We start from the raw sequence: 24,611 nt of genomic DNA, 5'->3' as shown, positions 1-24,611 counted from the left end.
TTATACACCAAAATGAACCAGCGCTGGAATCCACATAAAAATGAAACTGATCAACATGATAAACAGTGCCATCATACAAATCAATGCATATGTTACATAAATAACACTTTCCTGATTATACTACATAATAATCAATACAAATCCCACTTTTGCGGGATTGCTGGTCTATCGAGCACGATCCGTGGCCACAGTGCTGACCGCAAAGAAAGCGCTGCGCGCCTTTTTCTCCAGAGCCTGAAGCCAGAGCAGCGCTGAGCTTAACTTTATGTGGTGTGATCGTTTTAGACAATGAAATTGATAATTACAGCTGTAGTGTTGTCATTCCCTTCGCCCGTGTTGCAATCAGGTTTTGTCTTCTCCATTCGTTTGTCACAATAAAATAAATAAATACATCTTAAGAATAAAGAAATCTGAAAAATTAGGCGTGTCTTATTAATTGAGCAAGCAAATATCCACATGTCAAGAATTACTGACATGTGAAAAGAGAATACAGTGGTCCCTCGCTATAACGCCGTTCACCTTTCGCGGCCTCGCCGTTTCACGGAGTTTTTAGTCCAGTTTTGCATGCCTTTTTTTTTTTAGTGTTCTGTGGTCTGCATGTCTGTTTATAAGACTCTTCTCGCCCAGAAGAAGAGGCGCGGCATCAGGACGCAGAGGCGCGATCTGTGAAATACTGGTCAGTCACTATTAATAATCTCTTATGTGTCCAACCTCGTAGGTTGATCGTTAAAATTAAATTTGTTAGTTCTAAAAGCCATCATAATTATTTATAGGAAAACGTTCTATTTTTATTTCTCAAACAAATGTTTGGGCCTGAAAACAGTTTGGTCTTATTTTTATAGGTTTGAACTTTGAGAGTGTTTACACACGAGAGAAAAGTGAGAAAATGTTCATGCCTGATTGAGAAAAGTGTATAAAGTGGTTTTACAGGGGTTTTACAGCTTTAAAATGTCTATAATAATTGTAAAAAAATAAAGCTGACTACGTTGCGGTTTCACATATTACGGGCTGTTTTTAGAACGTAACTCCCGCGATAAACGAGGGACCACTGTAACACTTTTTTGATTATACTACAAAACAATTGATACGACGGCCGCTTTTGATGCTCTATTGGCATCTTCCTGGCTTCCGTGTTGTAAAATGAGGGTGTGTCTGAAGCAGAGTCTGAATATTTATGGGCGTGTTTATTATAATTATGATTGTTTTCACCCGCCGCATTTATCAAGGTCACGTCAGGTGTACGCCGGAAATGGGCAGGTGTGCACTGCTTGATACATGTCACGGCAACTTTGGTGTACTTCAAATTTACAACGTAAATTTACGCCACAAGTGCGCAACGTTGATACATGAAGGCCAGTGAGAGCAAGGCATCGGAGAAGAACGGCACCCGCTGTCGATGTCACCGCTGATCTGAGCATGCAGAGCTGTATCTCGCATTCATTGCAGCTTACTTTTAGATGTTGAAACCAGGAGGTGTATAACAGTAACATTACTAACAGATAAAATCAATTTCAATGCGGGATCGGACTGAAAGCGGGAATGCGTCGTCTTGTCCCCGATGTCATGGAAATGATTCGGATGTACAAATTGTTTTCACGGAGGGCTAAATTTTAGCTGCAAATTTGTCATTTTTAAATGAAGATTTCTCCGCTGAATTACAAATTTGGGCTTACAGATTTACTTTACTGCATTCACAAGGGTCTTATAAATACATATCAGGTATTTCTTTCTGAAATCTGACCACATTTATTTCAATGCAGGTCTACTTTAAATCAGAAGTGCCTGACTCCGTGGTATAACTCACAAACTCGCAGCTTAAAGCAGATAATCCGTCAGCTGGAGAGGAAATGGCATCTCACTAATTTAGAAGATCTTCATTTAGCCTGGAAAAAGAGTCTGTTGCTCTATAAAAAAGCCCTCCGTAAAGCTAGGACATCTTACTTTTCATCACTAATTGAAGAAAATAAGAACAACCCCAGGTTTCTTTTCAGCACTGTAGCCAGGCTGACAAAGAGTCAGCCTGGCTACAGTGCATTAGTGCATTAGACAGCATTAGTGACGGTTACAAATGATGTTCTTATGGCCTCAGACAGTGGACTCATCTCTGTGCTCGTGCTGTTGGACCTCAGTGCAGCTTTTGATACTGTTGTGTTGTGTGTTGGGGGGGTTTGGCTGGACATTTTGGTGTTCTTTTCTTTTCTTTGCTCTCCAGGTGGTATGCAAACTGATTTATTGTCTGTGGAGAAGGTTCTGGCAGAAGAGTCCTTCACCCTCATCAACGTGATGTGCAGCACCTGTGGATGGTGCTCACGTGCAACCTTAAAGACTTTCAGCTGAAGCAGATAATGAGATGGCGTTCTGCATTTAAGCCATGTCTGATTCAAGCAGAATTGCCGGGAACTTGACCTTGTGATGTTCGTTTGTGAGACGCTGAGGACCGCGCCTGGGTTTGACACATCGTGCCTGTGAAGGAGGACGGGTGAGGGACACATGCTGTCAGCACACATCAGAGGTGATTTGATTGTCTGAATAATTGTTAACAGTAATTTGGTATTTTGTTATGCAGTATATGTGAATATTGATGAGAATTGTGCAGCTCGCTTCTCACGACCGTGGCGTGCGGATTGATGATCCTCCACCTGTTGTGAGAAGCTGCTCATTTCCATAAAGCTTAAATTCAGACCTGAATGCGTTGCTGATAGTGTGTGCCTTTGAAGGATATTAGTTGTAGCTGCTGACTTACCTCACCTTTTCTATCCTTCGCAGAGTCGGTTTGTCGTGTCTACCTGGGGGGTGTTTGGCGGTGAACGTGGGTCCAGAAGCGCCGGGCTTCGATCCTTTTGGGCGCTGGAGAGCATGCCGTCCTTCACTCCGCCAGACAGACGCATTTTACGTTTGTACACTTTGTATTGCACAGAAGGGGGAAAATAAATTGTTTTGTTATTGGAACCGCTTTCTGGTTGTTTTGGCGCAAGGTTCCGTCAGACGCAGGTCCGCTCCTCAACCCGCGTCGACACATAACAGTAGTTCCCGGCCATTCCAAAATGGACCCAGCGGCAGAAGCGGTTCCATTTGCCGAAAGAGATCAAGAACACTTGGAGAAAATATGGGAGCAATTACAGCATCTCGCAAACCAAATTAAACAAACAGATGCCCGCGTTATGGAGCTTGCAGCGCAGGCCGTTCCGCGTCCTGCTGCTCCAGCTGCGGCACCACAGATACCGGTGCAGATAATTCCGTCACCCAGAGATTCGGCTTCCGAACTGATTATTTGTCGTCCGGAGCCTTATGCGGGAAACGTTGAAGCCTGTGCTCCGTTTTTAATGCAATGTTTTCTGGTTTTTGCTTATACCGTTGCCCAACGGTTGCTGAATCTCAGGCAGGGGAGGCGGAGTGCGGCGGATTATTCTGTGGATTTCCGAATTTTTTCTGCTCAGTCCGGTTGGAATGCCGCAGCATTAAGCGGAGTGTTTGTGGATGGTTTAAATGATCCATTAAAAGACGAGCTAGTAGTCTGTGACGAACCAAACGATTTAGATGAGCTAATATCTTTGGTGATTCGTCTAGATGATCGGATAAAGGAGCGTGGACGCGAGAGAGGGCGGCCATCAGAACGGGTTTTTTCGTCTCTGGGCTTTCCCCGACACAGGTCTGGGCTGCCTCTTCTTCGCCCCACTGAGACTCCTCCGACGGGACCTCTGGCTCCTCTTGCGGATGAGTCCATGCAGCTCGGACGAGCTGAAGTCGCTATATTGCCCCGTCATATAAGCGTCAAGAAAAATAGTGGTGACGTATCTCCAGGTGTTCTGGGACAGGCAAAATAATACACACACACAAAAAAAAAAAAAAATTGTTTGGGCTGATGTTTTTTTTTTTCTGAAAGGGGTTATAAATTGTTTGGGGATTTAGAGGCGTTTCTGGTGGAGTGAACGACAGGCGGTTCGAATCCCGTCTGGACTCAGTTGATCGTTGGTTTTTATTATTTGTATTTAGGTATTTTCTGTTTGGGTCTGGGGTCATTTTGTTTTGTTGTTTTTTATTTCCCTACTTCCCTAACCACAACCTCACTCGCCCCAAGACCGTTCGTCTTGTGGGTTGTGGGGTGGTGCAGGTTGGTCACGCTGAGCGTTCTCAGAAGGCCTCTGCACCTAGGGGGGGGTTGTTAGGGGTGTTTTTTCTGGTTTGGTTAGGGCCCGGTTCCACTCCAGCCTCGGTGGGCCTTTGTACCGTTCGTCATTGGTGTTGCCGGGGTGTGGTGCAGCGGGAACATACCTCAGTCTGAGGGGTGGGCCGATCTGTTGCCGTTCGCCATTTCGGTAGTTCCACCCCTCCCGATAGGCTGGGGTATGGTCGGGTTGGGGCACCGGACGTATTTCCGGTTTTCCGCTGCGCCTTGGGGTTGGGGCCGGGTTAGTTTTTCCTGTTCCCTTCCCCGGCTTGATGTTTTGTGCCGTTCGCCAAAATTGAGCCGCCGAAAGGCTCTGGGGTCTTTCGGGGTACTGGGGAAGGTAACAGGGTTTATCGGTTGTTTTATTTGCCCCCGGGGTTGTTTAATGTAGTCCTCCGGGGGTTGGACTTTTGTGTTTTTTGTTTCCTTCCAGGTTCTGCCTCCTGGGGTTTGATGGGACGGTCCTCTGGGGGGGAATTGGCTTCTGGGGCCGACTAGCCAAGTGTGGCCGGGTCTGGGGTTCCTGGGTTGTGGGGAGGGTGCCTCCTGGGGTTTGATGGTACGGTCCTCTGGGGGGCGCAGTTGCTCCATGTGTACCTGGGGACCTCTGTGGGATTACGGCTTTGGCTATTTCTCCTGGAACTGGCGGTAAAGGCCTTCTGGGGGGTGTTGGGCTCTGCAAGTCGTTCTGGGGGGGTTGTTTGTTATTTTTCTTGGTGCATTTATGTTTGTATTGTGTTTGTGGGGCTGTGTTGGGTTTTTGCATTTGGGAGTTTTTCTTTTCTTCCCGGGGTTGGATGGGACGGTCCCCGGGGGAGGTTTTGGGGGGGGGTTTATGTTTTTCTTGTATGTTGGGTTGTACTAGGGACTGTTTTGGGGTTTTTGTTGATGCCAGCCGGCCTTCCAGCTGCGGTGCCCTGTCCTGCTGTCTGTGGTGGACCTTGGGAGCATTACGCTGTCTGCTTCCTGACGAGGACCCCGGAGGGAAGTGCTGTTCTCGGACCTGGTCTGTTCGGTCGCCGGGAGGCTTCCCGTTAAAGGGGGGGTACTGTTGTGTGTTGGGGGGGGTTTGGCTGGACATTTTGGTGTTCTTTTCTTTTCTTTGCTCTCCAGGTGGTATGCAAACTGATTTATTGTCTGTGGAGAAGGTGCTGGCAGAAGAGTCCTTCACCCTCATCAACGTGATGTACAGCACCTGTGGATGGTGCTCACGTGCAACCTTAAAGACTTTCAGCTGAAGCAGATAATGAGATGGCGTTCTGCATTTAAGCCATGTGTGATTCAAGCAGAATTGCCGGGAACTCGACCTTGTGATGTTCGTTTGTGAGACGCTGAGGACCGCGCCTGGGTTTGACACATCGTGCCTGTGAAGGAGGACGGGTGAGGGACACATGCTGTCAGCACACATCAGAGGTGATTTGATTGTCTGAATAATTGTTAACAGTAATTTGGTATTTTGTTATGCAGTATATGTGAATATTGATGAGAATTGTGCAGCTCGCTTCTCACGACCGTGGCGTGCGGACTGATGATCCTCCACCTGTTGTGAGAAGCTGCTCATTTCCATAAAGCTTAAATTCAGACCTGAATGTGTTGCTGATAGTGTGTGCCTTTGAAGGATATTAGTTGTAGCTGCTGACTTACCTCACCTTTTCTATCCTTCGCAGAGTTGGTTTGTCGTGTCCACCTGGGGGGTGTTTGGCGGTGAACGTGGGTCCAGAAGCACCGGGCTTCGATCCTTTTGGGAGCTGGAGAGCGTGCCGTCCTTCACTCCACCAGACAGACGCATTTTACGTTTGTAAACTTTGTATTGCACAGAAGGGGGAAAATAAATTGTTCTGTTATTGGAACCGCTTTCTGGTTGTTTTGGCGCTGGGTTCCATCAGACGCAGGTCCGCTCCAAAACCCGCATTGACACATAACATGTTGACCATAAAATTTTATTACAGAGATTAGAGCATGCCATAGGTATTAAGGCACTGTGCTGCAGTGGTTTGAATCATATTTATCTAATAGATTACAATTTGTTCATGTAAATGGGGAGTTTCTTCACGGACTAAGGTTAATTATGGAGTTCCACAAGGTTCTGTGCTAGGACCGATTTTGTTCACTTTATACATGCCTCCCTTAGGCAGAAACATGGTGTCTAACCAGATCCTTACTCTGGATGGCATTACCCTGGCCTCCAGTAATACTGTGAGAAATCTTGGAGTCATTTTTGATCAGGATATGTCATTCAAAGCCCATATTAAACAAATATGTAGGACTGCTTTTTTGCATTTGTGCAATATCTCTAAAATTAGAAAAGTCTTGTGTCAGAGTGATGCTGAAAAGCTAATTCATGCATTTATTTCTTCTAGGCTGGACTATTGTAATTCATTATTAACAGGCTGTCCTAAAAGTTCCCTGAAAAGCCTTCAGTTAATTCAAAATGCTGCAGCTACTGACAGGGACTAGAAGGAGAGAGCATATTTCACCCATATTGGCCTCTCTTCATTGGCTCCCTGTTAATTCCAGAATAGAATTTAAAATTCTTCTTCTTACTTATAAGGTTTTGAATAATCAGGTCCCATCTTATCTTAGGGACCTCATAGTACCATATCACCCCAATAGAGCGTTTCGCTCTCAGACTGCAGGTTTACTTGTAGTTCCTAGGGTTTGTAAGTGTTGGGAAAGTGTAGTGACACGGACCCACAACAGGGGGCGCAAATGAACGGTCAATAGATGAGCCAAAAAGTAACAATTTAATGTTGTGAATGTGCACAACGAACATACAGACAGAATATCATAACAGTCAATACACAGAGGTGACGTGTGGGCAGGCTCGAGGATAGAAGACGTCTGTCCTGAGAAGAGCCGGAACCACACGATTTCCGCCGCCCCAGAACCTGGTGAATACTGGAGCCGCCAAGTCCCGAATTCCCAGGTGATCACCGTCCCCGACTGTCGGATCTGGTACTGCTGGCGAAGAACAAAGACAGTCAAGTGTGGGTGTGTGTACACCCAGTAACAACAACGGTGGGAATGCCACCTCCACCTCTCATTCAATATGTTGCAGCGGTCTCAGCTGAAAATGAGCGCCGTCTTGCACAGCCTCCTCACAAACGACCGGTTCTCCTGCAAATTTTCACAATAACAGAGTTACAAATCTCACAAAAAGGCTGAGAGTATTACCTCCTATGAAGTATGATATCTCGGCAACGAGGTGGAGATGACGTCTGGTCTTTATGGAGTGAGATGATGTTGAGTAGATGGGTGACAGCTGTCAAGAGGTAATGAGCGACAGCTGTCACCCTCGGCTGTGTCCATGGCGGCAGCGCCCTCTCGTGCCTGAAGCCCGCACTTCAGGCAGGGCGCCCTCTGGTGGTGGGCCAGCAGTACCTCTTCTGGCGGCCCACACAACAGGACCCCCCCCTCAACGGGCGCCTCCTGGCGCCCGACCAGGTTTGTCGGGGTGTCGGCGGTAGAAGTCGGCCAGGAGGGCCGGATCCAGGATGAAGCTCCTCTTCACCCAGGAGCGTTCTTCGGGTCCATACCCCTCCCAGTCCACCAGGTACTGGAACCCCCGACCCATCCGACGGACGTCCAGGAGCCGGCGCACCGTCCAAGCCGGCTCCCCGTCGATGATCCGAGCAGGAGGCGGCGCCGGTCCGGGAGCACAGAGGGGTGAGGTGTGGTGAGGTTTGATGCGGGACACATGGAAAACCGGATGGATCCGCAGTGAAGCCGGGAGTTGGAGCTTCACTGCGGCAGGACTGAGGACTTTGAGGATCCTGAAGGGGCCAATGTACCTGTCCTGAAGTTTTGGGGAGTCCACCTGGAGGGGGATGTCCTTCGTGGAAAGCCACACCTCCTGCCCGGGCTGGTAAGCAGGGGCCGGGGATCGCCGGCGGTCTGCATGGGTCTTCGCCCTCGTCCGGGCCTTCAACAAGGCAGAACGGGCGGAGCGCCACACCCGACGGCACTTCCGCAGGTGGGCCTGGACCGAGGGCACACCGACCTCTCCCTCCACCACGGGAAACAACGGGGGCTGATACCCCAAACACACCTCAAATGGGGAGAGGCCGGTGGCAGAAGACACCTGGCTGTTATGCGCATACTCGATCCAGGCCAGATGGTTACTCCAGGCCGTCGGGTGCGTGGATGTGACGCAGCGGAGGGTCTGTTCCAAGTCCTGGTTGGCCCGCTCTGCCTGTCCGTTCGTCTGTGGATGGTACCCGGACGAGAGGCTCACGGTGGCCCCCAGTTCCCTGCAGAAGCTCCTCCAGACGTGTGAGGAGAACTGGGGACCACGATCTGAGACGATGTCGGAGGGTATCCCATGCAGACGGACGACGTGGTGGACCAGGAGGTCTGCTGTCTCCTGGGCTGTTGGGAGCTTCGGGAGGGCCACGAAGTGGGCCGCCTTGGAGAATTGGTCCACTATCGTGAAGATGGTGGTGTTGCCCTGGGACGGCGGGAGGCCCGTGACGAAATCCAGGCCAATGTGGGACCAGGGGCGATGAGGCACCGGCAGCGGCTGGAGGAGTCCTTGGGCCTTCTTATGTACTGCCTTGCCCCTGGCACAGGTGGTGCAGGCCTGGATATATTCCCGGACGTCGGCCTCCATAGACGCCCACCAGAAGCGCTGCCGGACAACTGCCACGGTCCTTCGCACCCCTGGATGACAGGAGAGCTTGGAACCGTGACAGAAGTCCAAGACTGCAGCTCTGGCCTCTGGTGGGACGTACTGACGGTTCTTCGGACCGGTTCCAGGGTCCGGGCTCCGTGCCAGGGCCTCCCGGACGGTCTTCTCCACGTCCCAGGTGAGGGTGGCCACGATAGTGGACTCCGGAATGATGGGCTCCGGTGGATCTGACAGCTCTGTTTTGACTTCGTCTTCGTGTACCCGGGACAAGGCATCCGATCTCTGGTTCTTCGTCCCGGGGCGATAGGTGATCCGGAAGTCGAAACGCCTGAAGAACAGTGACCAGCGGGCTTGCTTGGGGTTCAGCCGCTTGGCGGTCCTGATATACTCCAGGTTCCGATGGTCAGTGAAAACCGTGAACGGCACAGACGCTCCCTCCAACAGGTGTCTCCACTCCTCAAGAGCCTCCTCAAGAGTTCTCGATTGCCGACGTCATAGTTCCGTTCAGCCGGGGTCAACCTGCGGGAAAAGTAGGCACACGGGTGAAGAACCTTATCGGTCTCTCCGCTCTGGGACAGCACGGCTCCTATCCCTGAGTCAGAGGCGTCCACTTCAACCATGAACTGGCGGCTAGGGTCGGGCTGCACCAAAACTGGCGCAGTAGAGAACCGTCGTTTCAACTCCTTGAACGCGGCTTCGCACCGATCTGACCAGGTTAAGGGGTCAGGGGGGGCTAACTACCTGACTGTAGCCCTTAATGAACCTCCTATAGAAATTAGCAAAGCCGAGGAACTGTTGCAGCTTCCTACGGCTTGTTGGTTGGGGCCAATCTCTCACCGCCGCAACCTTGGCCGGATCAGGGGCGACAGAGTTGGAGGAGATTCTAAACCCCAGGAAGGACAAAGACGCACGGTGAAACTCGCACTTCTCGCCCTTCACAAACAGTCGGTTCTCTAACAACCGCTGCAGGACCTGACGTACATGCTGGACATGGGTCTCAGGATCCGGAGAAAAGATGAGAATATTGTCCAGATATACGAAGACGAATTGGTACAGGAAGTCCCGCAAGACGCCGTTAACCAAGGCTTGGAACATCGCGGGGGCGTTGGTGAGGCCGAACGGCATGACCAGGTACTCAAAGTGACCTAACGGGGTGTTAAATGCCGTCTTCCATTCGTCTCCCTTCCGGATCCGAACCAGGTGATACGCATTCCTAAGATCCAGCTTAGTAAAGATTTTGGCTCCATGCAGGGGGGTGAACACGGAATCTAACAATCAATCAATTCAATCAATTTTTTTATATAGCGCCAAATCACAACAAACAGTTGCCCCAAGGCGCTTTATATTGTAAGGCAAGGCCATACAATAATTATGTAAAACCCCAACGGTCAAAACGACCCCCTGTGAGCAAGCACTTGGCTACAGTGGGAAGGAAAAACTCCCTTTTAACAGGAAGAAACCTCCAGCAGAACCAGGCTCAGGGAGGGGCAGTCTTCTGCTGGGACTGGTTGGGGCTGAGGGAGAGAACCAGGAAAAAGACATGCTGTGGAGGGGAGCAGAGATCGATCACTAATGATTAAATGCAGAGTGGTGCATACAGAGCAAAAAGAGAAAGAAACAGTGCATCATGGGAACCCCCCAGCAGTCTACGTCTATAGCAGCATAACTAAGGGATGGTTCAGGGTCACCTGATCCAGCCCTAACTATAAGCTTTAGCAAAAAGGAAAGTTTTAAGCCTAATCTTAAAAGTAGAGAGGGTGTCTGTCTCCCTGATCTGAATTGGGAGCTGGTTCCACAGGAGAGGAGCCTGAAAGCTGAAGGCTCTGCCTCCCATTCTACTCTTACAAACCCTAGGAACTACAAGTAAGCCTGCAGTCTGAGAGCGAAGCGCTCTATTGGGGTGATATGGTACTACGAGGTCCCTAAGATAAGATGGGACCTGATTATTCAAAACCTTATAAGTAAGAAGAAGAATTTTAAATTCTATTCTAGAATTAACAGGAAGCCAATGAAGAGAGGCCAATATGGGTGAGATATGCTCTCTCCTTCTAGTCCCCGTCAGTACTCTAGCTGCAGCATTTTGAATTAACTGAAGGCTTTTTAGAGAACTTTTAGGACAACCTGATAATAATGAATTACAATAGTCCAGCCTAGAGGAAATAAATGCATGAATTAGTTTTTCAGCATCACTCTGAGACAAGACCTTTCTGATTTTAGAGATATTGCGTAAATGCAAAAAAGCAGTCCTACATATTTGTTTAATATGCGCTTTGAATGACATATCCTGATCAAAAATGACTCCAAGATTTCTCACAGTATTACTAGAGGTCAGGGTAATGCCATCCAGAGTAAGGATCTGGTTAGACACCATATTTCTAAGATTTGTGGGGCCAAGTACAATAACTTCAGTTTTATCTGAGTTTAAAAGCAGGAAATTAGAGGTCATCCATGTCTTTATGTCTGTAAGACAATCCTGCAGTTTAGCTAATTGGTGTGTGTCCTCTGGCTTCATGGATAGATAAAGCTGGGTATCATCTGCGTAACAATGAAAATTTAAGCAATACCGTCTAATAATACTGCCTAAGGGAAGCATGTATAAAGTGAATAAAATTGGTCCTAGCACAGAACCTTGTGGAACTCCATAATTAACTTTAGTCTGTGAAGAAGATTCCCCATTTACATGAACAAATTGTAATCTATTAGACAAATATGATTCAAACCACCGCAGCGCAGTGCCTTTAATACCTATGGCATGCTCTAATCTCTGTAATAAAATTTTATGGTCAACAGTATCAAAAGCAGCACTGAGGTCTAACAGAACAAGCACAGAGATGAGTCCACTGTCCGAGGCCATAAGAAGATCATTTGTAACCTTCACTAATGCTGTTTCTGTACTATGATGAATTCTAAAACCTGACTGAAACTCTTCAAATAGACCATTCCTCTGCAGATGATCAGTTAGCTGTTTTACAACTACCCTTTCAAGAATTTTTGAGAGAAAAGGAAGGTTGGAGATTGGCCTATAATTAGCTAAGATATAGCTGGGTCAAGTGATGGCTTTTTAAGTAATGGTTTAATTACTGCCACCTTAAAAGCCTGTGGTACATAGCCAACTAACAAAGATAGATTGATCATATTTAAGATCGAAGCATTAAATAATGGTAGGGCTTCCTTGAGCAGCCTGGTAGGAATGGGGTCTAATAAACATGTTGATGGTTTGGATGAAGTAACTAATGAAAATAACTCAGACAGAACAATCGGAGAGAAAGAGTCTAACCAAATACCGGCATCACTGAAAGCAGCCAAAGATAACGATATGTCTTTGGGATGGTTATGAGTAATTTTTTCTCTAATAGTTAAAATTTTGTTAGCAAAGAAAGTCATGAAGTCATTACTAGTTAAAGTTAATGGAATACTCAGCTCAATAGAGCTCTGACTCTTTGTCAGCCTGGCTACAGTGCTGAAAAGAAACCTGGGGTTGTTCTTATTTTCTTCAATTAGTGATGAGTAGAAAGATGTCCTAGCTTTACAGAGGGCTTTTTTTATAGAGCAACAGACTCTTTTTCCAGGCTAAGTGAAGATCTTCTAAATTAGTGAGACGCCATTTCCTCTCCAACTTACGGGTTATCTGCTTTAAGCTACGAGTTTGTGAGTTATACCACGGAGTCAGACACTTCTGATTTAAAGCTCTCTTTTTCAGAGGAGCTACAGCATCCAAAGTTGTCTTCAATGAGGATGTAAAACTATTGACGAGATACTCTATCTCACTTACAGAGTTTAGGTAGCTACTCTGCACTGTGTTGGTATATGGCATTAGAGAACATAAAGAAGGAATCATATCCTTAAACCTAGTTACAGCGCTTTCTGAAAGACTTCTAGTGTAATGAAACTTATTCCCCACTGCTGGGTAGTCCATAAGAGTAAATGTAAATGTTATTAAGAAATGATCAGACAGAAGGGAGTTTTCAGGGAATACTGTTAAGTCTTCTATTTCCATACCATAAGTCAGAACAAGATCTAAGATATGATTAAAGTGGTGGGTGGACTCATTTACTTTTTGAGCAAAGCCAATAGAGTCTAATAATAGATTAAATGCAGTGTTGAGGCTGTCATTCTCAGCATCTGTGTGGATGTTAAAATCGCCCACTATAATTATCTTATCTGAGCTAAGCACTAAGTCAGACAAAAGGTCTGAAAATTCACAGAGAAACTCACAGTAATGACCAGGTGGACGATAGATAATAACAAATAAAACTGGTTTTTGGGACTTCCAATTTGGATGGACAAGACTAAGAGACAAGCTTTCAAATGAATTAAAGCTCTGTCTGGGTTTTTGATTAATTAATAAGCTGGAATGGAAGATTGCTGCTAATCCTCCGCCCTGGCCCGTGCTACGAGCATTCTGACAGTTAGTGTGACTCGGGGGTGTTGACTCATTTAAACTAACATATTCATCCTGCTGTAACCAGGTTTCTGTTAGGCAGAATAAATCAATATGTTGATCAATTATTATATCATTTACCAACAGGGACTTAGAAGAGAGAGACCTAACGTTTAATAGACCACATTTAACTGTTTTAGTCTGTGGTGCAGTTGAAGCTGCTATATTATTTTTTCTTTTTGAATTTTTATGCTTAAATAGATTTTTGCTGGTTATTGGTGGTCTGGGAGCAGGCACCGTCTCTACGGGGATGGGGTAATGAGGGCATGGCAGGGGGAGAGAAGCTGCAGAGAGGTGTGTAAGACTACAACTCTGCTTCCTGGTCCCAACCCTGGATAGTCACGGTTTGGAGGATTTAAGAAAATTGGCCAGATTTCTAGAAATGAGAGCTGCTCCATCCAAAGTGGGATGGATGCCGTCTCTCCTAACAAGACCAGGTTTTCCCCAGAAGCTTTGCCAATTATCTATGAAGCCCACCTCATTTTTTGGACAACACTCAGACAGCCAGCAATTCAAGGAGAACATGCGGCTAAACATGTCACTCCCGGTCCGATTGGGGAGGGGCCCAGAGAAAACTACAGAGTCCGACATTGTTTTTGCAAAGTTACACACCGATTTAATGTTAATTTTAGTGACCTCCGATTGGCGTAACCGGGTGTCATTACTGCCGACGTGAATTACAATCTTACCAAATTTACGCTTAGCCTTAGCCAGCAGTTTCAAATTTCCTTCAATGTCGCCTGCTCTGGTCCCCGGAAAACAATTGACTATGGTTGCTGGTGTCGCTAACTTCACATTTCTCAAAACAGAGTCGCCAATAACCAGAGTTTGATCCTCGGCGGGTGTGTCGTCGAGTGGGGAAAAACGGTTAGAGATGTGAACGGGTTGGCGGTGTACACGGGGCTTCTGTTTAGGGCTACGCTTCCTCCTCACAGTCACCCAGTCAGCCTGCTTTCCCGGCTGCTCGGGATCTGCCAGGGGGGAACTAACGGCGGCTAAGCTACCTTGGTCCGCACCGACTACAGGGGCCTGGGTAGCTGTAGAATTTTCCACGGTGCGGAGCCGAGTCTCCAATTCGCCCAGCCTGGCCTCCAAAGCTACGAATAAGCTACACTTATTACAAGTACCGTTACTGCTAAAGGAGGCCGAGGAATAACTAAACATTTCACACCCAGAGCAGAAAAGTGCGGGAGAGACAGGAGAAGCCGCCATGCTAAATCGGCTAAGAGCTAGTAGCTACGCTAACCTAGCGGATTCCTAAAAACACGCAAAGTGAATAATGTGTAAATAATTTAGAGGTGATTCAGCAGAAGGAGTGCTTTAGTTAAGGCACGTAAAGATTACACTGGGAAACAAATCGTAATCTAGATAACTAGATCAATCTAACTGCGCAGATTAAACAGCTAACAGATACAGAAAAACACCGCTGTGCTCCGGAACAGGAAGTGATACAATACCGCAGTGAGAGCCAACCACCAGTAGAGGCAAGCAAGAGGCAACGGGTATCGGTTGCGAACCGTAATCTCATTCAGCCCCCTGTAATCAATACATGGACGAAGTCCGCCATCTTTCTTGCCCACAAAAAAGAAACCTGCCCCCATCGGGGAGGTGGAGTTCCGGATCAGCCCGGCAGCTAATGAGTCCCGGATGTAGGTCTCCATTGATTTGCCCTCATGTCGTGAGAGGTTGTACAGCCTGCTGGACGGGAACTCAACGCCTGGAACCAAATCAATGGCACAATCGTACGGGCGGTGCGGGGGAAGGGTGAGTGCCAGATCCTTGCTGAAGACGTCAGCAAGATCGTGGTACTCAACCGGCACTGCCGTCAGATTGGGAGGGACTTTGACCTCCTCCTTAGCCTGTGAACCGGGAGGAACCGAGGATCCTAAACACCCCCGATGGCAGGTTTCACTCCACTGAACCACCACCCCAGACGGCCAATCAATCCGGGGATTGTGCTTCAACATCCATGGGATGCCCAAAATCACGCGGGAGGTAGAAGGAGTCACAAAAAACTCAATCTCCTCCCGATGGTTTCCAGACACTACCAGAGTTACTGGTTGTGTCTTGTGTGTGAGTAAAGGGAGGAGGGTGCCATCTAGTGCCCGCACCTGCAATGGCAAAGGAAGCGCCACCAGCGGGAGCCCTACCTCCCTTGCCCATCTGCTGTCTAGCAGATTCCCTTCTGACCCCGTGTCCACCAGTGCTCGGGCTTGAAGGGTTAAATCCCCGCTCAGGATTGTGACTGGGAGTCACTGCTGCTATAGACTTAGACTGCTGGGGGTGGGGGGGGGGGGGGTTCCCATGATGCACCCAGTGTTTCTTTTTATTCACCTCTTTTTGCTCTGTATGCACCACTCTGCTTTTAATCATTGGTTATTGATCTCTGCTCTCTTCCACAGCATGTCTTTTTCCTGATTCTCTCCCCTCAGCCCCAACCAGTCCCAGCAGAAGACTGCCCCTCCCTGAGCCTGGTTCTGCTGGAGGTTTCGTCCTGTTAAAAGGGAGTTTTTCCTTCCCACTGTCGCCAAGTGCTTGCTCATAGGGGGTCGTTTTGACCATTGGGGTTTTTCTATAATTATTGTATGGCTTTTGCCTTACAATATAAAGCGCCTTGGGGCGACTGTTTGTTGTGATTTGGTGCTATATAAATAAAATTGATTTGATTTGATCTGATCTTTGGTAGTTCTTCGTTCAGTCCCGGTACTTCTCAATGTTGTCATGCTCCTTGTTTCTAGTGTGCCTGTCACTTCTGGGCGCGCGCGCGAACACACACACACACACACACACAGACACACCAGGAAAAAAAAACATCACATGGTCTTCTTCAAACTCCAGTGAATTATTTTGTGATGATTTTTGGCTCTTTATCCTCAAGACACTGAAAAAAAACATAATGAGTAATAAAGAAACGTGTTACAGCTGTAAAAAGCCTGAAAAGATACAATTTACTCAAAATAAACAAAAAATAATAATAATATAAAACCACCCAACAACTGAATTTTAACCTGTTAATAGCTTTGTTGAATGTCATTTGAATAGAATGAGTGAATATTATCAGTCACAAAAAACTCAATCTCCTCCCGATGGTTTCCAGACACTACCAGAGTTACTGGTTGTGTCTTGTGTGTGAGTAAAGGGAGGAGGGTGCCATCTAGTGCCCGCACCTGCAATGGCGAAGGAAGCGCCACCAGAGGGAGCCCTACCTCCCTTGCCCATCTGCTGTCTAGCAGATTCCCTTCTGACCCCGTGTCCACCAGTGCTCGGGCTTGAAGGGTTAAATCCCCACTCAGGATTGTGACTGGGAGTCGTGTGGCAATTTGTGTGTGTCTCACTTGAATGGTTTGACCCCTCCTTAGCCCAGTCTCTAAGGGCGGTTGTTGTCGTTTTGGCCGTTTGGGGCAGTTTCTCTGTGTGTGCTCAGTTGAGCTGCAGAGAAAACACTCTCCACGGATCAGCCTCCCCATTTTGGCCCTGTGCGTTTCCCTAACAACGTCAGCAGGGGGAGCTGTTGCCCCACAAAGCGCTGCGGCTGTGGAGCGTGGGGAGGGCGGCGCCTTATCGAACCCGGAAGGGAGAGGGGCGGCGCGTATCCGGTCACGTCCTTCGCCACGCTCCCGACGGCGTTCCTCCAACCGATTGTCTAACCGTATAACGAGATCGATAAGCCCATCTAAATCCCGCGGTTCCTCCTTAGCTACCAGCTGCTCCTTCAGAACCAACGACAGTCCGTTTACGAAGGCGGCGCGGAGCGCAACGTTATTCCAGCCGGACCTCGCAGCCGCGATGCGGAAGTTGACTGCATAAGCGGCTGCGCTCTCGCGTCCCTGTCTCATTGACAGCAGCACGGTTGAAGCGGTCTCTCCTCTGTTAGGGTGATCAAACACTGTTCTGAACTCCCCCACAAACCCAGTGTATGCTGATAACAACCGTGAGTTCTGTTCCCAGAGCGCCGTAGCCCAGGCGCGTGCTTTACCCCGAAGCAGAGCAATCACATAAGCTATTTTACTAGCATCTGACGCGTACATGACGGGACGTTGTGCGAAGACGAGCGAACACTGCATAAGAAAGTCCGCGCACGTCTCCACACAACCTCCGTACGGCTCAGGAGGGCTTATGTATGCTTCAGGGGATGGTGGGAGGGGTTGTTGAACCACCACTGGAACATTTATATCCTGCACAGGGTCGGCAGGAGGACGAGCTGCAGCAGCGCCCTGAGCGCTCGCCGCCATCTGTGCGGAGAGAGCCTCCACCCTGCGGTTCAGGAGGATGTTTTGCTCAGTCATTTGATCCAACCGAGCCGTAAAGGCGGTGAGAATGTGCTGCAGCTCACCAATCACGTCTCCTGCAGACGCCTGCGCTCCCTGCTCTCCCATTGGTCATTCAACAGCCGGGTGACGCCCCTCAGAGTCCATGACGCTGGCCGAGATATCCTGTTGGGAAAGTGTAGTGACACGGACCCACAACAGGGGGCGCAAATGAACGGTCAATAGATGAGCCAAAAAGTAACAATTTAATGTTGTGAATGTGCACAACGAACATACAGACATCACAGAATATCATAACAGTCAATACACAGAGGTGACGTGTGGGCAGGCTCGAGGATAGAAGACGTCTGTCCTGAGAAGAGCCGGAACCACACGATTTCCACCGCCCCAGAACCTGGTGAATACTGGAGCCGCCAAGTCCCGAATTCCCAGGTGATCACCGTCCCCGACTGTCGGATCTGGTACTGCTGGCGAAGAACAAAGACAGTCAAGTGTGGGTGTGTGTACACCCAGTAACAACAACGGTGGGAATGCCACCTCCACCTCTCATTCAATATGTTGCAGCGGTCTCAGCTGAAAAGGAGCGCCGTCTTGCACAGCCTCCTCACAAACGAGCGGTTCTCCTGCAAATTCTCACAATAACAGAGTTACAAATCTCACAAAAAGGCTGAGAGTATTACCTCCTATGAAGTATGATATCTCGGCAACGAGGTGGAGATGACGTCTGGTCTTTATGGAGTGAGATGATGTTGAGTAGATGGGTGACAGCTGTCAAGAGGTAATGAGCGACAGCTGTCACCCCCGGCTGTGTCCATGGCGGCAGCGCCCTCTCGTGCCTGAAGCCCGCACTTCAGGCAGGGTGCCCTCTGGTGGTGGGCCAGCAGTACCTCCTCTTCTGGCGGCCCACACAACAGTAAGAGTAGAATGGGAGGCAGAGCTTTCAGCTTTCAGGCTCCTCTCCTGTGGAACCAGCTCCCAATTTGGATCAGGGAGACAGACACCCTCTCTACTTTTAAGATTAGGCTTAAAACTTTCCTTTTTGAAAAAGCTTATAGTTAGGGCTGGATCAGGTGACCCTGAACCATCCCTTAGTTATGCTGCTATAGACTTAGACTGCTGGGGGTGGGGCGGGTTCCCATGATGCACCCAGTGTTTCTTTTTATTCACCTCTTTTTGCTCTGTATGCACCACTCTGCTTTTAATCATTGGTGATTGATCTCTGCTCTCTTCCACAGCATGTCTTTTTCCTGATTCTCTCTCCTCAGCCCCAACCAGTCCCAGCAGAAGACTGCCCCTCCCTGAGCCTGGTTCTGCTGGAGGTTTCGTCCTGTTAAAAGGGAGTTTTTCTTTCCCACTGTCGCCAAGTGCTTGCTCATAGGGGGTCGTTTTGACCATTGGGGTTTTTCTATAATTATTGTATGGCTTTTGCCTTACAATATAAAGCGCCTTGGGGCAACTGTTTGTTGTGATTTGGTGCTATATAAATAAAATTGATTTGATTTGATCTGATCTTTGGTAGTTCTTCGTTCAGTCCCCGGTACTTCTCAATGTTGTCATGCTCCTTGTTTCTAGTGTGCCTGTCACTTCTGGGCGCGCGCGCGAACACACACACAGACACAAACACACACACGCGCGACCACACACACACGAACACACACACACACCAGGAAAAAAAAACATCACATGGTCTTCTTCAAACTCCAGTGAATTATTTTGTGATGATTTTTGGCTCTTTATCCTCAAGACACTGAAAAAAAACAAAAAAACATAATGAGTAATAAAGAAACGTGTTACAGCTGTAAAAAGCCTGAAAAGATACTATTTACTCAAAATAAACAAAAAATAATAATAATATAAAACCACCCAACAACTGAATTTTAACCTGTTAATAGCTCATTTGAATAGAATGAGTGAATATTATGAGCGAAGCGGCGTGCAGTTCACTCATGGTACAGGAAGTTCCAAACAGGAAGTGCCAACTTTTGAGTCCACAATGAAACAGGAAATGTCAAATGTTGAACACTTCCTGGCATGGGTGGTGCGAGATTGGAGGCCACAGTTGCACTGGACTCCCCTGAAATCTAATTGGACATAGATGATTGACATGTCACTGTCATGGTCTACTTCCCAATCCTGTTTTTAACCTAGTTGTAGTTTGTGAGTTTTTTCCCCAGATGGCGCACTCAGAGCCGATTCACACCTGCTGTGCCTCACCGCTCATCACAGTTGCACACCTGCCGTGTATGAGCGGCTGATGAGCAGCAGGCTATTTAAACTCAGCCTTTCAGCTCACTGGTGGCCAGATACTTGATGATCATCTTCCTAGCATTCCAGTCCTGCCTGGTGCTTTCCGAGACGCCTGACCTTAAGCTCGTCTTCCTGCTGCTCCCATGCGCTAAGAGCTTCTTGCAGCTATACTCAAGGTAACCTGGCCAGCTTTCTAATTCCTGTAAAAAAGTAAGTCCCTTTGGCTGCTCCCTTGTTTAGACTCGGGGTCACCACAGCAAAACCAAGGTGGATCTGCATGTTGAATTGGAACAGGTTTTACGCCGAATGCCCTTCCTGACGCAACTCCACATTACATGGAGAAATGTGGCAAGGGTGGGATTTGAACCCGGAACCTTCCGCACTGAAACCAAGCGCATTAACCACTTGGCCATCACCCCTGCTAGCTCTTTAATTCCTGTGTTAGAGCTTATTGTCTTTCCTGGTGTACCAGACGCTATCCTGCGTGGCTCCCACGCTACCCTGATCCCTGGCTCCACATCTACCCGCACAGCAATGTCACTTTAGAACTCTCCGGCTCTCAGCGCAGAGTGCGTGGTTCTGCTCCACTCCAGTTAAGTTCCTTCATGTCTCTGTAGAATTCCACTCTCTCTCATTCCTGCCTATGACTGTACATGTCTAAAAACTATTCCCAAGACCTGTAGGAACTCTGACATTGAACTATTAAGATCTTTTCAAGCTGTCAAGCTCCGCTTAATTGGAACTGCGTCACAGACGCGTGGCACTTGACCTCTGACCTCAGAAGATATTTCATGAATTATGAACAATTCCTGAAAATCAAACCTTATTTCCTAAATGGAGAACATTATTTCCTGAACTGTGAACACTTCTTTTTTAAGCCTCCTGTAAACTGTGAACTGTTGAAGGCATCCTATGTTATGAGTGCAAACACTCACCATCTTACTCCTCCATTCTCCTAGTTCCTCATCTCAGCTCCGTGTGTCCGACCTGGTCCCTGGCTCTGAACCTCTCAAGATACCAGTTATTTTGCAAGACTGGCTCGGGAACCTGCAGCTCCCTATTTTTCCACCGCCACGAGCAGGCTGACTCTCCACTCTGCAGGTGCCCCCACCGCAGCATTATTATTTCCCTTTTTGTAAATAAACATCTTTGCGTTCATAACCATAACCATAAACCATAGACAACATTTAGTTACACACATCAAGCCTCCTGTGAAAAAAGAGCCTGATCTGACCCTTTTTATAGAGGCTGTCTGTGTTGATGTTCCAGTCCAAGTTGTTATCCAGGTGAACACCTAGATATTTGTATGTGAGCACACACTCAATGTCCTGTCCATGTATGTTTACTGGCTGGATAGAGTTCCTTTCCTTGCCAAAAGTGATGGTAATTTCTTTGGTCTTATTTGTGTTCAGAGATAGTGAGTTTTTGGTGCTCCATTCACAGAAGGCTGTGATCAGGTCTCTGTACTCCCCCTCCTGGTTGTTCTTAACACACGCCACAATGACTGTCATCAGAATACTTCTGAATGTGACACGTGTCCGAGTGGTATTTAAAGTCAGGCATTTAGATGGTAAACAGGAAGGGTGCGAGCATATTTCCTTCTGGAGCTCCAACGCAGCTCACAACAGTGTCCAAAATGGTGCTGCCCAGCCTCACGTATTGAGGCTGACCCGTCAGGTAACTGTGGATCCTGTTTATGAAGGTCGCATCCACCCCCAATCCCTCCAGCTTTTGTTTGAGGATGTCCGGTAGGATAGTGTCAAATGCACTTGAGCAATCAAAGAACATCATCTTCACATATCCACCAGGTTCATCCAGGAAGGAGTAGGTCCGATGCAGCAGAAAAAGAATGGCATCATCTACTCCAGTTGCCTCCTGATAGACAAACTGCAGTGGGTCCTGTGCATGTTGTACTTGCGTTCTGAGAAGGTGCAGGACCAGCCGCTCCAGCGCCTTCATGATGTGAGATGTAAGAGCCACTGGTCTGTAGTTTTTTATTTTTATCTCAGTAGCACGTTCTTCTTTAGGCACCGGAACAAGACAAGATGATTTCCACAGAACAGGGACTCATCCGGTTTGAAGTTTGAAGATGCCTGTGATGGTTTGTATCCGCCTCCACACATCCTTGGTGTTATTAGCTTTCAACCTTCTCTCCAGCTTCCGTTTGTAATTCAGTCTAGACTTTCTCAAACTCCTTTTCATCTCCCGCTGTATATCCTTATGTTTTTCCTGTCACCAGCCTTAAACACCCTCTTCTTCCTATTTAGAAGATGCTTGGTGTCTGCTGTGACCAAGGGTTTATTATTGGGAAAGCACCTGGCAGTTGTAAAAGGCAGAACAACATCCATGCAAAAATTAATATAATCTGTTGTGCATTCCACCATTCTGTCAATGTTAATGTCAGTTTCAGTACTCCAGCTGTTGTCCTTTAAATTCTGGATTTCACTCCAGTCAGTACATTCAAAGCAGTCTCTCAGGGATTCACAAGCCTCTGGAGTCCAATTCATAATTGTCCAAATTGTTACTGGCTGTGTGAATACATACACGTCAACCCCTTTGAGGGTCTACCTGTATAACCAAGTGAGAAAATCCATAAAATCAACACAAAATCCTTATAACCTCCAAATCGCACCAAAATCAGTTTTATTACAGTACACACAACCGCATAGAGGTATCATGTAACTGGGTTTTTGTCCACATATTATGAGTTGCCACAATGACATTAAAGTCAGGAACATTAGTATTTCCTCCACAGTTGAATTTCAAACAATAGAGATCTAGTATTCATGCATCAAGCTGAATTTTATAGAACTGAATGTGTCAAATTTTGTTATTTTTTACAGTCACTAGTGGAAATACATTAATAAAATCATGAAAAATAAATTGAATATAATGAACAAAATAAAACATACCTCAGAACTTCATCAAGTGTATCGAAAAGCGCCTCTCCAGTGCCGATGTTGCAGACGGCATGTCAATGATCCTCAACTTCACCCCGTGTGTTTATTAGGGATGGGTATCTAAGATTTTCTCGATACCATTATTGATTCCGCTTATCGATCCGATTCCTTATCGATTCCCTTATCGATACCTCTTGTGAATTTTTTGTGTACTAAAAGTAGGCTTTACAGGTTTTCTATGTCAGCGGGTAAAAGAGCTTTTTCTTATCGTGCACCCACTCTGTGGTACGGTCTTCCTGCGACCGTGAGGCAGTTGGAGTCTGTGGACTTTTTTAAGTCCAGCCTTAAAGCCTATTTTTATTGTCTTTCTTATGAATAGTTTTTATGTTTTATCTGTTTTATTCTTTTACTTCTGTTTTTAATTATGTATTTTAATTTTTTTAATTTTTATTTATTTATTTTAATTTTTATGTTGAACTGTTCTATGTGAGGTGCCTTGAGATGGCTTTTGTTGTGATTTGGTGCTTTATAAGCCAATTAAATTGAAATTGAATTGAACAACATTTTATTGAGTCTTAAAGTAAATAAATATGAAATTGGTCACTGGATCCTTAAACTTTGGACATAATAAACTCTACATGGTGGATCCTTGATCTCTGGGCATAAATAGAAATAAACAAAATCTGTAGTTTTTGTCAAAAGCATTTCCTTTCAGACATTTTGGCATGAATGTCTTTCCATACATCTGAGCTGAGCTCTTACAGCTGGCTGTGCTGTATGTCAGCATCAGTTTAATTCATAAAGAACACAGGACATCTCATTTTGTGAAGGAAAAATGGGACACCACGTCAAAGGCTATTTTCATGACGTCATAGACTGTAGTGGACCAACGGCAAAGGTAGTGTCATTTTTATCACATGTACATCAATGATGGCCAGCGACTAAGTCACCCTGTGCAGTGGACGCGTTAAATGTACGTGTTTAGCAATTTACTCATTGAATATTCCATGTACATTTCTAATCCTTTATTTTCTGGAATAGAGATGTGGAGCTTGGCCAACGGCTCATGTCTGACTACAAAGAAGGAAAGGGCTATTCATACTTTGACTCTAAGTGGCTTCGGGAAATTTTGTACCATCAGATTACAGCCAAATCAAGCTACTGCTTTTTAAAAGCAGGTTGCACACACTCACAGAACATTGGTGATGTCCCACATAGACTGTGGATTTGTTGCAACAAAAAGACAGGCAAAGTGGAGAGTGTTTACTGCTCTTGTTTTTCTGGGTAAAGATCAATGGCAAACAAGATGAAAGTATTGTCACATATTAAGTTCTCTGATGTACCCAAATCATTGTTCTATTTTTCTTTTTGCATTTCAGATATGGGTCAACATGCAACCACATTGCAGCAGTGCTGTTTAAGGTAGATCACGCATGGCAGAAAGGCTGGACAAAGTCTTGTACATCGCTTCCAAATTCATGGACAGCACCAGCCACAGGAAAACAAGAAGTGAAACCCATTAAAATCTTAGGTAGAGTTGCCAGGTGGTGCCACCAGTCCATTAACGTATTGTATAGACGACAATACATTCATGTAGTGTTTTACCACTCCAGAATTGCTGCTTCCTAGTGACTTGTACATTTTAGAACCATGCCATTGCATGACTGAACTTTTTACCTTGTAGGTTTTGTTGACTAGTATGACTTGTACATGTATCACAGGAGCAGAAGGCAAGTCTACAATCCATCCAGTTGCTAGGCATTTGTTTAAGCCAGCAGAGCGGAGGAAGCCAACACTTGCCTCATTAGTGAATGGGCTATATGACAGCTGCCCTGAGGCCTGCCTCTTTCACTATGTGGACCTGGGAGATGCACCAAAATATGACCCAGGTAGTGACATCAATGTTGCCATTGGACAAGAGGTGGAAACATCCCCAGCTGTGCCTTCTAGCTTAGTAGAT

Source organism: Thalassophryne amazonica, chromosome 1, assembly GCF_902500255.1.
Source record: "Thalassophryne amazonica chromosome 1, fThaAma1.1, whole genome shotgun sequence".
In the NCBI taxonomy this organism is placed as follows: Eukaryota; Metazoa; Chordata; class Actinopteri; order Batrachoidiformes; family Batrachoididae; genus Thalassophryne; species Thalassophryne amazonica.
The sequence above is the reverse complement of the archived record's forward strand: the minus strand, read 5'-3'. Positions refer to the sequence as shown.